The sequence below is a fragment of the Larimichthys crocea genome, unplaced genomic scaffold (assembly GCF_000972845.2).
Source record: "Larimichthys crocea isolate SSNF unplaced genomic scaffold, L_crocea_2.0 scaffold162, whole genome shotgun sequence".
NCBI lineage: Eukaryota > Metazoa > Chordata > Actinopteri > Sciaenidae > Larimichthys > Larimichthys crocea.
Genome location: NW_020852222.1, coordinates 27,556 through 39,163, shown reverse-complemented (window position 1 = coordinate 39,163; position 11,608 = coordinate 27,556). Strand labels below are relative to the sequence as shown.

Here is an 11,608-nt window from a genome sequence, read left to right as displayed (position 1 = left end):
TTTTTGTCTTTTTCGGGCGATCGTGCGCCCCCCACGGAGACTGTGCCCTGGGCGGCCGCCCACATTGCCCATAGCTAAGACCGGCCCTGTGTGCTGCTGTCATGTTCAGGTGGATCAGATTTATACAAGTGGAGCAGAAAAGATCAAGATGTACTGCACGTCAGTATTCATTAGACATATTCTCATTTGGATCATTACTTTCTGACACTTTACATTATTTCCAACCAATTTCAAAAACCATGTAATCATTTTTCTTGTTTTCATCTATTTTTCCTTTTCATTGAATAACTGTGGTGCTTCATGTTTTATATAACAAATATAAAAATGATAGAACTCGAGCAAAACTAAAAGCAGAGACATATTTATTACACGTTCTCTCATTTTTAAACCCAACTGGACGTCATCTGTCCTTCTGATGTTCATCAACAAGTCCTCACGTCTACACTACAAATCAAGGTTTGAGTCTTTAGAAGGACAAAAACAAATCATAGGACTGACTTCTGACAGACAGCTACAACTACTTGGTCTGATGTTTGCACTGACCTGACTTAAGTCTAGCCCTGTCCCCTGTTGATGCTTTAATGTCCACTGTCATAATTTGACTTAACTGTGTTGATTTGTTTTAGAATTTAATATTGTTTTTAATATTATTCTATGTGTTTCTTACTAAAAAGTGTTCTATAAATAAAATGTATTATAAATAAACATGAAATTTAATTGTATTCGTCATAGTTTGCAATGTCTGTGTATGTGTTAGGATGACTGAAAGTCGTCATCTCAGGTGAGTTCAGGTACACATATCTCTGTGAAGGTCGTACTGAACAAAGAGGGTGTTTCTTGGCCACATATGATTATAGTTCAGATCAACGTCATAGTTATACTATCCAATAAGATTTCTTGTTTCCTCCTGACACACCTTCTGTCTCTTTGCTCTCAGCTCTCAGTTATCAAAGTTCTCTCTATGAAGTTGGTACATTCTTTATTGGAGGGAAAATAATGCAGCAACAATTTCTGGTGAGTAGACTCAAGAAAAATATGAATATATTTCATTTCACAGGACTATTGTACTGACGTTCTTTACAGTGTACACTATATTTCTGCTCAGGCATTTCTCATAATAAAAGATATATTCTTGTATTTCCTGTTCACTACAAACCGATTTAAACAAATTTCTTTTGTGTGTTGACTCTCCAGACTGGTGATCAAATGGACCAGATCAGATGTAACTGCCACGATAACTTCAGTGACTGAAAGGAATCTAATCTATTCTCACTTTAACAAATAAGAAACACGATGGAGGTCAGACGGGTCGGAACAAGAGCACCAACTTCAGGTATGTGCACCATGTTGAATTTGAGAAGGAAATAAATGACACCCCTCGAACACACTACAAGACATCTTATGATATTTTAGGTTATTTCTGTCAGAATTGAGAGGATCATTCAATTCACCCATTTATTTACAATGAACATACAAAAAATGTGTTTAGATTTTTACTGCACTTATTTCAGTTTATAGATAGAAGTATAGAAGTATAAATAAGAAACTCATTGTACCATTTGTGTCCAAAGGTCAATGATCAAGATTACAGTCATAAGTATAGTAGTTAATGTATAACTAGTTCAGCGACGGAAACCGCCACAGGCCACCTCAGTAAGTATGTTTTCCAAATCACGTAGCATTGGATTAATATGTAATATATTATAATATACTAATTAATAAAGTGTATTGGTGCTAGTAGCAAATCTCTGGCTATTATTAACTAGTTAAGTTAAGTTAGCCTTGACAAGAATCCAATGCTACATGATTTGGAAAACACACTCACCAAGGTGGCTCTGTGGCGGTTGCTGTGGAAAGATTTTGTATTGCCACCAGAATGTTGACATGTTTGCAGAGCGACCATGCGTTTACCGGGTGTAGGATCTTGCTGGCCCTTATGCAAGCGAACATGATAGATCAGTCAAACTGAGCCCCCTCGTGGCTGGCTATAGTGGAGTACAGGTCATAAAGTCCTGCACTCTTCATAAAAGTGACACTAAAAACTCAAAGTTTCTCCAAACGTGTTTTTTTAGGTAGTTATTATCACGATAATCCATGTCCAAGAGTCCATTTCCCCGGATACGATGGGTTTTATTCCTTATTTGCCACTATAAACACACTCTAACCTGAGATTTTATTTTGGTACTTCCAGTTACCGGCATTTGAATTAGCATATTAGCTAAATATTTAGTTTCACCCGAAACATTTAGATCTAACATTTATATTTAACATTTAGATTTAGATTTAACATTTAGATTTAAATATTTAAAATATCTCTAAGTTGACAAATATTGTTGTAAATGTGCAAAAAACTGACTCAAAAATTCACTCCAGTTTTTTAAACATTGTTTGAAGCTAAATGTGACAAAATGTTGCTGTTATTTTCAGCGTGAGCCACTTTACAAACAGCACCCCCGAGTTTCTGCCAAAAGGCTTATAGTCCAGTAATATGAACTCAAAGGTTATTAGAAAGTGGACAGATAGAAGAGGATTCTGTGGAAAGACTATTAGATGATCAATTTGAATGTCATGTGAGAGAACAAGATCAAGAGTGTGGTTGTTTATTTACATTCTGACAGAAGCCGACTGAATCTAACAAAGAGATAAACGTAGTACAAAGACTATCATTGTGGTTGTCCACATGAATATGTGACTCTTATTGTAACTTATCTCCACTTGCTGATTCTGAATTCATTCTACTAATAATTAATTTCTCTCCCCCACAATTGCAATCCCAACAACAGACACACTAGGTCCCAGTCCAACTCCTTATCAAAAACCAAATGTAATATTAAAGCTACTTCCACCCATAAATCCTGGATATGCACACAGGCCCATACAGTATGTATAAACATAACAGCTTCCTTATTACACTTGATACACAAAGCTGATTTCTTTGGGTCCATCTTCTGTCTGAGTTCAGGTGATAGCTGAAGGCGATGCAGTAACTTAAATTGTAATTCCTTTTCTCTATTACATGTGGATATGTTGTTAGCATGCTGACATACAGTATACAGTACCTATCTCTGTCCTGTTTGTATAAATGTATTGTTAGCCTTATTGGACTTGTGAAGGGCTTCATAGCCACGTCTTACTATACCCTTATTTCCCCGTATATTGTATAGCAGCTGCTTGGCTGGTGACATTTCCAAAATAAATTTACACTAATTAGATTTTTGATAAAGCTTCTGACTTGTTAGAACCTAAAGAAATGTGTTTGTGGCAGCCTATATATCAATCTTAACTGATCAAATGACATATTTCTGTCTTCTTCAAATAAGTCCTTCAAAGTTGTGATACCAATTAACAATTAAATTACCATCTGCAACCTCTGGTTTATTCTGATTCAGGATAAATGGGAAAGTAGCTAGTTGTTGGTTTACCTGAGTTATGTGTTTTATATATAACATCGAATCCCGGTCGGGACAAACATCAACAACAACAAACATCATCCAGTAAGGGCCCTTAGGCAAGACCCCCCATGATATATCAGCCTACCTTAGGATGAGTGAACAAATAACTGATAGAGTCATACCGGCTCAGAAGTCGCCCGGGTCAACAAGGTCTGCGTCAGTTGCTAGGGGACCAGGGCAAACTGATGAGAAATGAGCTACTGGAACAAAACACAGATGGACGAGGGCAGAAAATACGGAGTTGCTGGAATGCTACTATACAAGCAATCCCAGAGAGAGGGGATACATGCAGCGAATGTGGGACCATTGGATACTTCGAAACCCACAATCAAGTCTAACAAAGAAACAGCTATTAGCCCAGTGTTCCAACATCCGTAATCGAAATCTACTATCACAACTAGAGATTAATGAAATACAACAACGATGCTACGGCAAGGGGTAGCCAGGACGACAGGTCAGCGGGGAGATGTCATCATCATCCACACAACCAGAGATTGGGTACCAAGTCCCAACAGTTACCAACAGCCTCAACACAAGAGCTGCTGACCTGAGAAGGAAGATCGTGACCCAACTGGAAAAACTGGAGCCCCCGACGAATACCGAAGCTGAGTTGCCAAGTACCTTCAGAAGATCTACTAGTGGATGTGAATGCTGCTCTGAAGACAATCTCCACAAGAACCATCACTGAGACCAACAAGCTGATACACAGTACAGCAACAGTAATCATGGAGATGCTTGGATACAAGGTGGGCTTGGGACATAAACAATACCCACCATGGAAGAGACGATTAGAGGCCAAGATAAAGGCAGCACGGAGAGAAGTTAGCCAGCTAGCTGAACTCCAGAAAGGAAACATGGTGAATAAAGGGGCGCCCAGGAAGTACAACTCACTCTCCATACCAGAGGCACTCGAAACTGCCAAACAGCGACTAACAGCTCTGGCCACCCGGTTGAAGAGATACACCAAGGAGGGAGAGGCCAGGAGAATAAACAAGTTGTTCTCCACTGAACCAGCCAAGGTGTACTCTCAGTGGCAGGGAAACAACAACCGGTCAGACCCGCCAAGAGCTGAGGTGGAAAAATACTGGAAAGACATATGGGAAAGAGATCACACAACACCAATGCCCAATGGTTAGTGGACCTAAGAACTGACCACAGCAACCTCCCAGAACAAGAACCAGTAACCATCTCAATGGCAGACATCCAAGAAAGAGTGTCAAAGATGAAGAGCTGGACAGCACCAGGCCCCGACATGATCCATACGTACTGGCTGAAGAAGCTAACTACACTCCATGAGCGCCTAGCAGCACAGATGAACCAGCTGCTCAGGGATGGGACTCACCCAGAGTGGCTAACCCAAGGCAGGACAGTCCTAATCATGAAGGACCCCAAGAAGGGACCCATCCCATCCAACTACCGGCCAATCACCTGTCTCTGCACAACATGGAAGGCTCTGTCAGGCATCATTGCAGCAAAAATGAGTAAACATGTGGCTCAATACATGAGAGAGGCACAGAAAGGAATTGGCAGTAACACCAGGGGAGCCAAGCACCAGCTACTGGTTGATAGATAGTCGCCCGAGACTGTAAGAAGAAACAGACCAACCTGTGCACTGCCTGGATTGACTACAAGAAAGCCTACGACTCAATGCCGCACACATGGATACTGGAATGTCTGGAACTGTATAAGATCAACAGGAACCTAAAAACCTTCATCCAGAACTCAATGGAAATGTGGAAGACAACCCTAGAGGCCAATTCAATGCCCACTGCCCAAGTCAACATCAAGTGCAGCATATACCAAGGAGATGCGCTATCACCACTGCTGTTCTGCATAGGCCTGAACCCCCTCAGTCAGATCATCACGAAGAGCAGGTACGGATACCGATTCCGTAGTGGGGCAACAATCAGCCACCTGCTCTACATGGATGACATCAAGCTGTATGCCAGGAATGAGCGAGAAATAGACTCACTGATCCACACCACCAGGATCTACAGCGATTCGGATTCAGATTGGACAAGTGTGGCCGGATGGTCTCAAAGAGAGGCAAGATGATCCGGACTGAGGGGATTGACCTACCAGAGGGCAACATAGGTGATATCCAAGACAGATACAAGTACCTTGGCATCCCACAGGCTAATGGAAACCATGAAGAGGCCACAAGGAAGTCAACCACAGCCAAATACCTCCAGAGAGTAAGGCAGGTCCTGAAAAGCCAGTTGAATGGTAAGAACAAGGTCCAAGCCATCAACATGTACGCACTACCAGTCATCAGATACCCCGCTGGCATCATAAACTGGCCAAAGGAGGAGATAGAAGCCACAGATATCAAGACTAGAAAGCTCCTCACCATGCATGGAGGGTTCCACCCCAAGTCCAGCACCCTGAGACTATACACTAAGCGGAAAGAGGGAGGCCGAGGACTAGTGAGCATCAAGGCCACGGTCCAGGATGAAACATAGAAAATACAAGACTACATCAGAAAGATGGCCCCGAAGGATGAACTGCTAAGTGAGTGTCTCAGACAGTAGAACCCTGAGGAGGGTGCAGAGGAGGAGGAACAGACAACCTGGAGGGACAAACCCCTACATGGCATGTACAACCGTCAGATAGAGGACGTGGCTGATATCAAGAAATCCTACCAGTGGCTGGATAATGCAGGACTGACAGACAGCACAGAGGCACTAATCATGGCAGCACAAGAACAGGCTATAAGCACAAGAGCCATAGAGGCCAGGATCTACCAGAGTAGACCAGACCCAAGATGCAGACTGTGTAAAGAAGCCCCTGAGACAGTCCAGCATATGGTAGCAGGGTGTAAGATGCTAGCTGGATCAGCGTACATGGAGAGGCACAACCAAGTGGCTGGGATAGTATACATGAACATCTGCAACCAGTATGGAATAGAAGTACCTAAATCCCGATGGGCCATACCACAGAAAGTGGCTGAGAACAACAGGGCCAAGGTGCTGTGGGACTTCAGCTTCCAGACTGACAAACAGGTCCTGGCTAACCAACCAGACATAGTGGTGGTGGACAAAGAGCAGAAGAGGGTGGTGGTGATAGATGTGGGGATCCCAGCTGATGCCAACATCAGGAAGAAGGAACATGAGAAACTTGAGAAGTACCAATGGTTGAAAGAGCAGCTGGAACGGATGTGGAAGGTCAAGGGTTGCGTGGTCCCCATGGTAGTGAGGCCACTTGGGGCAGTAACCCCCAAACTGGGAGAGTGGCTCCAGCAAATCCCAGGAACAACATCTGAAGCCTCAGTCCAGAAGAGTGCAGTCCTAGGAACATCGAAGATACTGCGCAGAACCCTCAAACTCCCAGGCCTCTGGTAGAGGACCCGAGCTTGAGGATGACACACGGATACCACCCCGCCGGGGTGAGAAGGAAAAAACACATATCAGAACTCTCTGTTCCCATGGGAACACAGAAAACCCTCCGTTTGCTCCAGATGTCGGTGGCTGTCTCTATTCAGCTAACATGGTCTGTTAACTTGGCGGCTCAGAACCAACTTACTACACGCATTAAAGTGTAGAAAGAAAGCCACACTGGTCACTGTACTTGCCATCAACAATACCCAGATCAAACTCTTGACTTTAATGTCTGCTCATCGATTTTTCACAGTTTTACTCACCCTTGAATTCTTCTCATGCGCCACATCAGAAGGAAAGTAAAAGAGAAGAGGAAGAATACAACACGTCACAAACATGTCTGACACATACACAGGGTTCTCTAGCCCATCTATGATGGGATGTCTGTTGTGTGTCGTTGTCCTGTGGTATCTGGATGTTCCAACATGAGTTCCCATGTTTCCTCTAACTCTGTCTGGTCTCCTCTTCACAAGATGATTTGAAAGAAGCAAACAGCGCCTGTAGTTTTCCTTCACTAACTTTCTGTGTGTTCAAACGGATTCACTCATCTTTACAGCTGACACTTTAAGCAGACAACAAGTCCAAACTTACACTTCACATCCCAACAAGAAGAATGTCTTCATGTTAGAGCGCCACCTGCTGGACAAACACACTGTCACTACACAAGAGGTGCAGTGGATCATCGTGGATCTGTCCTCCATCACACACATCACTGATACACTAAAGTCATCTCATCAGACCCCAGGCACGGTTTTCATTCACCTCATCCATCTTAATGAGTTCAGTCCATCTTAAATTTGGAGCTGTCATTAGTGGATGCAGAGTTTAAGTGTGTTTGATGGTTTTCTGGAAGTGTTCCTCAAACCCATGCAGAAAATCCTGTCTGTGTTTTTGATGCACTGCTGTTGCACGGCCTGAAGATCCAGAACACCCACTCAAAATATTGAAGCCACTTCTGCCTTCAGTCACACAGAAAACAAACTTAATGTGAAGTTAAGTAATATCGATTTATGAATAGTACTAATAAACTAAAAATGATGCATTCCTTTTCACTGTTGTGTTATATATATACGCTGCTGCCGTGCATCTGTGTCCATCACAGTTCCACTGCTACTGTAATCATTTTATCATTTTCATTCATTCATTCATTTAATCATTTATCATTTATTCTTGTAATTGTACAATCTGTTGTGTTGTTTTGTTCTGCTTACACGTGACACTTATTGCACGTCTGTTCGAGAGGGAAAGGAGAAGATGATGGTTCAGGTGTGGAATAAATTGTTGTGTTCTGTCGTGAGGTAGATGGATATGACAGTATATTACATACTCTATGTACAACAGACTAAATGTAAACAGTGCATAAATAATAAAATTATAATGAGCAGGTTCAATATATGGCATGAAGCTTGGCCTCCTAGGAGCTCTAAAGGAGACAGAGGAGCTTAAAGGAGACTAGAGGAGCTCTAAGCAGACTAGGGAGCTCTCAAGCAGACTAGGGAGCTCTAAAGGGGGGGGGAGACTAGAGGAGCTCAAAGCAGGACTAGAGGAGCTCCAAAGAAGATGAGAGGAGCTCTAAGGAGACTAGAGGAGCTCCAAAGAAGACGTAGAGGAGCTCTAAAGGGCAGTAGAGAGCTCTAAAGCAGACTGAGGAGCTCTTAGGGGACGAGGAGCTCTAAGCAGACTAGAGGAGCTCTTAGGGAGACGAGGAAGCTCTAAAGAGACAAGAGGAGCTCTAAAGGAGGACTAGAGTGAGCTCTAACGATTAAGGAGTAGCTAGGAGCTCTAAAAGAGACTAGAGGAGCTCTAAAGCAGACTAGATGAGCTCTAAAGCAGACTAGAGGAGCTCAAAGCAGACCAGAGGAGCTCTAAATCGGACTAGAGGAGCTCTAAAGAAGACTGGAGGAGCTCTAAAGGAGATTAGAGGAGCTCTAAGGAGAACTATAGAAGCTCTAAAGGAGACTATAGGAGCTCTAAAGGTAGACGAGAGCTCTAAAGGAGACTAGAGGAGCTCTAAAGCAGAACAGAGGAGCTCTAAAGCGGACCTCTCTCTAAAGGGAGACGAGGAGCTCTAAGCAGACTAGAGGAGCTCTAAAGCGGACTATGGAGCTCTAAAGCAGACTAGAGGACTCTAAAGTGGACTACCGAGCTCTAAAGCTCGACTGAGGAGCTCTAAGTGGACTTCAGGAGCTCTAGCGGACTATAGGAGCTCTAAAGCAGACTAGAGGAGCTCTAAGTGACTACAGGAGCTCTAAAGCAGACTAGAGAGCTCTAAAGCGGGAATAGGAGCTCAAAAGCAGACTAGAGGAGCTCTAAAGTGGACTACAGGAGCTTCTCCCTAGTCTCCTGAGCTGGCTCGGGTCTGTTTGCCTCCGTAGAGTGTAAACAGCTGACCGGAAACGGGAGCACTTTCACCGGAAAGGAGGAGCAGCTCCTCTATTGTCGCTCGAGAGCTGCTGCTGCTGTAATGGCGGTGCCTCGTCGCTCCTCGCAGCAGCAGAACTTTGCAGTCTCCGCCGAGGAACGGCTCTCTGTCGGCCGCTCCTCCTGCCTCCCCGCCGATGGCTCTGCTCACCTCGGCTGTCGGACCTCCGGAGGGCGAGAGGAGAATGCAGCGGGGGGATTCGACATGGCTCCGGCCTCCGACGGCCTACCGCCCCGTTCCTGGCGAGCAGTGCGAGCTTCACCACGACAACTCCTGCGGGGGAAGCAGCAGCGTCTCCAGCCCGGATCCGGAGCCGCCAGCCCCACCGACGGCATCAGCGGCATCGGGGGCCGTTCAGGAGCTGTTCGAGGCCTGTCGTAACGGAGACGTGCGCGGGTGAAGAGGCTCGTCGACTCGGTGAACGTCAACGCGAAGGACAGGCCGGCCGGAAGTCCACCCCTGCTGCACTCGCTGCAGGTACGAGCTAAGCTAAGTCTAGGCTAGGCTAGGCTAGGCTAAGCTAAGCTGTGATTATCTAAAACATACGATGAAGCTAGTTGGCTACTGTGTTGTGTTTTCGACGTTGTTGGCTGCTCACCTGCTCACCTGTCACCTTGCTACCTGGTCACCTGTCTGTCTGTTTATCACTCTAGCGCCCTTTATCCGTTAGCTTTTGTATGATTGCTAATCAGCTAATTTAACCACAAACAGGGAACGCAGCGTAACACGGCCTGGCTAGGCTAGGCTAGGCCTAGGCCGGCTAGGCTAGCAGCTCCAGAGAAAAATTGTTGTTCATGTTCTAAATCCGTAAAAACGAAACACGGTGACATTAGTAACTGCTTTACTCCGAGTATACAGACGTACTACCACGTCAAGGAGACTTTTTGTGTATTACGTTGACTTCATATCTCAGAGGTAAATACTGAACTTTTATTACTTTATATACGTGTACACGGCTTAGTTACTCGTTACTTTCAGATTACAGTTTTGATCACCTTCCTGAAGGGATAGTAAATAATAATCATAATACTAATAATAATAAAACTCTTCAAGTCAGCGGCTGCCACACAGAGCGAATGTTTCCCTGTGAGAAATATGAATTCACTTTAAAGAGATTTAGAAAACTTACAGCAACTGTAAAAAATACAAACAAAATAAAATTCTCAAACTAAGAAAATTCCTGGGATGGGGAAGTTGACTGATGATGATGATGGTGAGCTCGTGTTGTTTCTCACACGTATAAAATCATCAACTCAACTTTATTGTATTTATTTATTTATTGTGTACACGTTTCACGCAGAGCGTCTTCACACAGCGAATAAAGACAGTCAACAGTTTTTTAAGCACCCCCACTCCCCCCCCCCCCCGAAAAACACAACAATAAAACAAAGTCCGTTAAAACTTTTGAGGTATAAAAAGCACATTAGACAGCTGTAAAACGATTAAACCCAAAACAAGAAGATTAGAAAACGATTAAAAAATGAAAAGTTAAAGTAAATAAACACTGTAAAGTGAAAGAAGCACAGGATAAAAACTAAGGCCCTTTCCTGTGCACAGCGTATTTTTAAAAACATTGCACTTTTATCTTTTACACGCAGCGGGTGAATTGCCTTCTGAAAACGCAATCATTTCTAAAAACTCCGGCCTTGGGTGGAGATTCTGGACAACTACGCGTTTTGCGTTTGCGTGTAAATTGAGATAAACAGAGGTTTAGGCCACTGATTGCACCCAAAGGTGGACCAGTGTTATCGTTTCACTTTGAACGATGATGATCGCCCAGAGTGCTTGGCGTAGTCATTGATGGCGATTTAATGTGGTTGAATGTACACGACAACTTCTTGACAAACGATGCCGATGTGCACGATGTTATTTTGAAAACGGAGGAGGAAATATTCGTTTCTCAACATACCCGTGTAATAGCGTCGAAACACTGATGATCAGACCAAAACCTAGCTTTCCGACGGTGTCTGGTAAACTTTCAATTACCTGAAATATTTAGTTCATTTCAGCCTGATTCCTCGTCATGTTCGTTCATAAAGCCTGTGATTAGTATGAATTAAAATTGACGGTCACTCTGTGATCGAAGTGTGAAACGCCGATTTAAAATCTTCAACTCGAAACAGGAAATTCAAGAACGAGCTTTAACCCAAACAAACTCTGGGTCCTGACCGGTTCTGTTTGTTCATTTCACTTCGTTTTGATGCATGATGAGATTAACCAGCCGACATTGTTATAAAGTATTTAAGAGCTTTAATGTCAGTAAAATACTTTGCCTCTCATGTTCACGGTACTTTTCTGATATATTACGTTTACTTCTAACTGCTGTCAGTAGTACTTTTGTTTTACTGCAGTAAAGT

General features: G+C 43.6%; 1 long non-coding RNA gene across 1 annotated transcript in view; it reads left to right on the top strand.

Moving 5' to 3' along the window:
- The first annotated feature begins 935 nt into the window (after positions 1-935).
- Positions 936-11,608, top strand: part of LOC109139593 (uncharacterized) — a 27,881-nt gene continuing 17,208 nt past the window's right edge. Inside the window, exons 1-2 of the long non-coding RNA XR_003461805.1 lie at positions 936-1,014; positions 1,195-1,333. This is a non-coding gene — a long non-coding RNA (uncharacterized LOC109139593). The remainder of the gene's footprint in view (positions 1,015-1,194; positions 1,334-11,608) is intronic.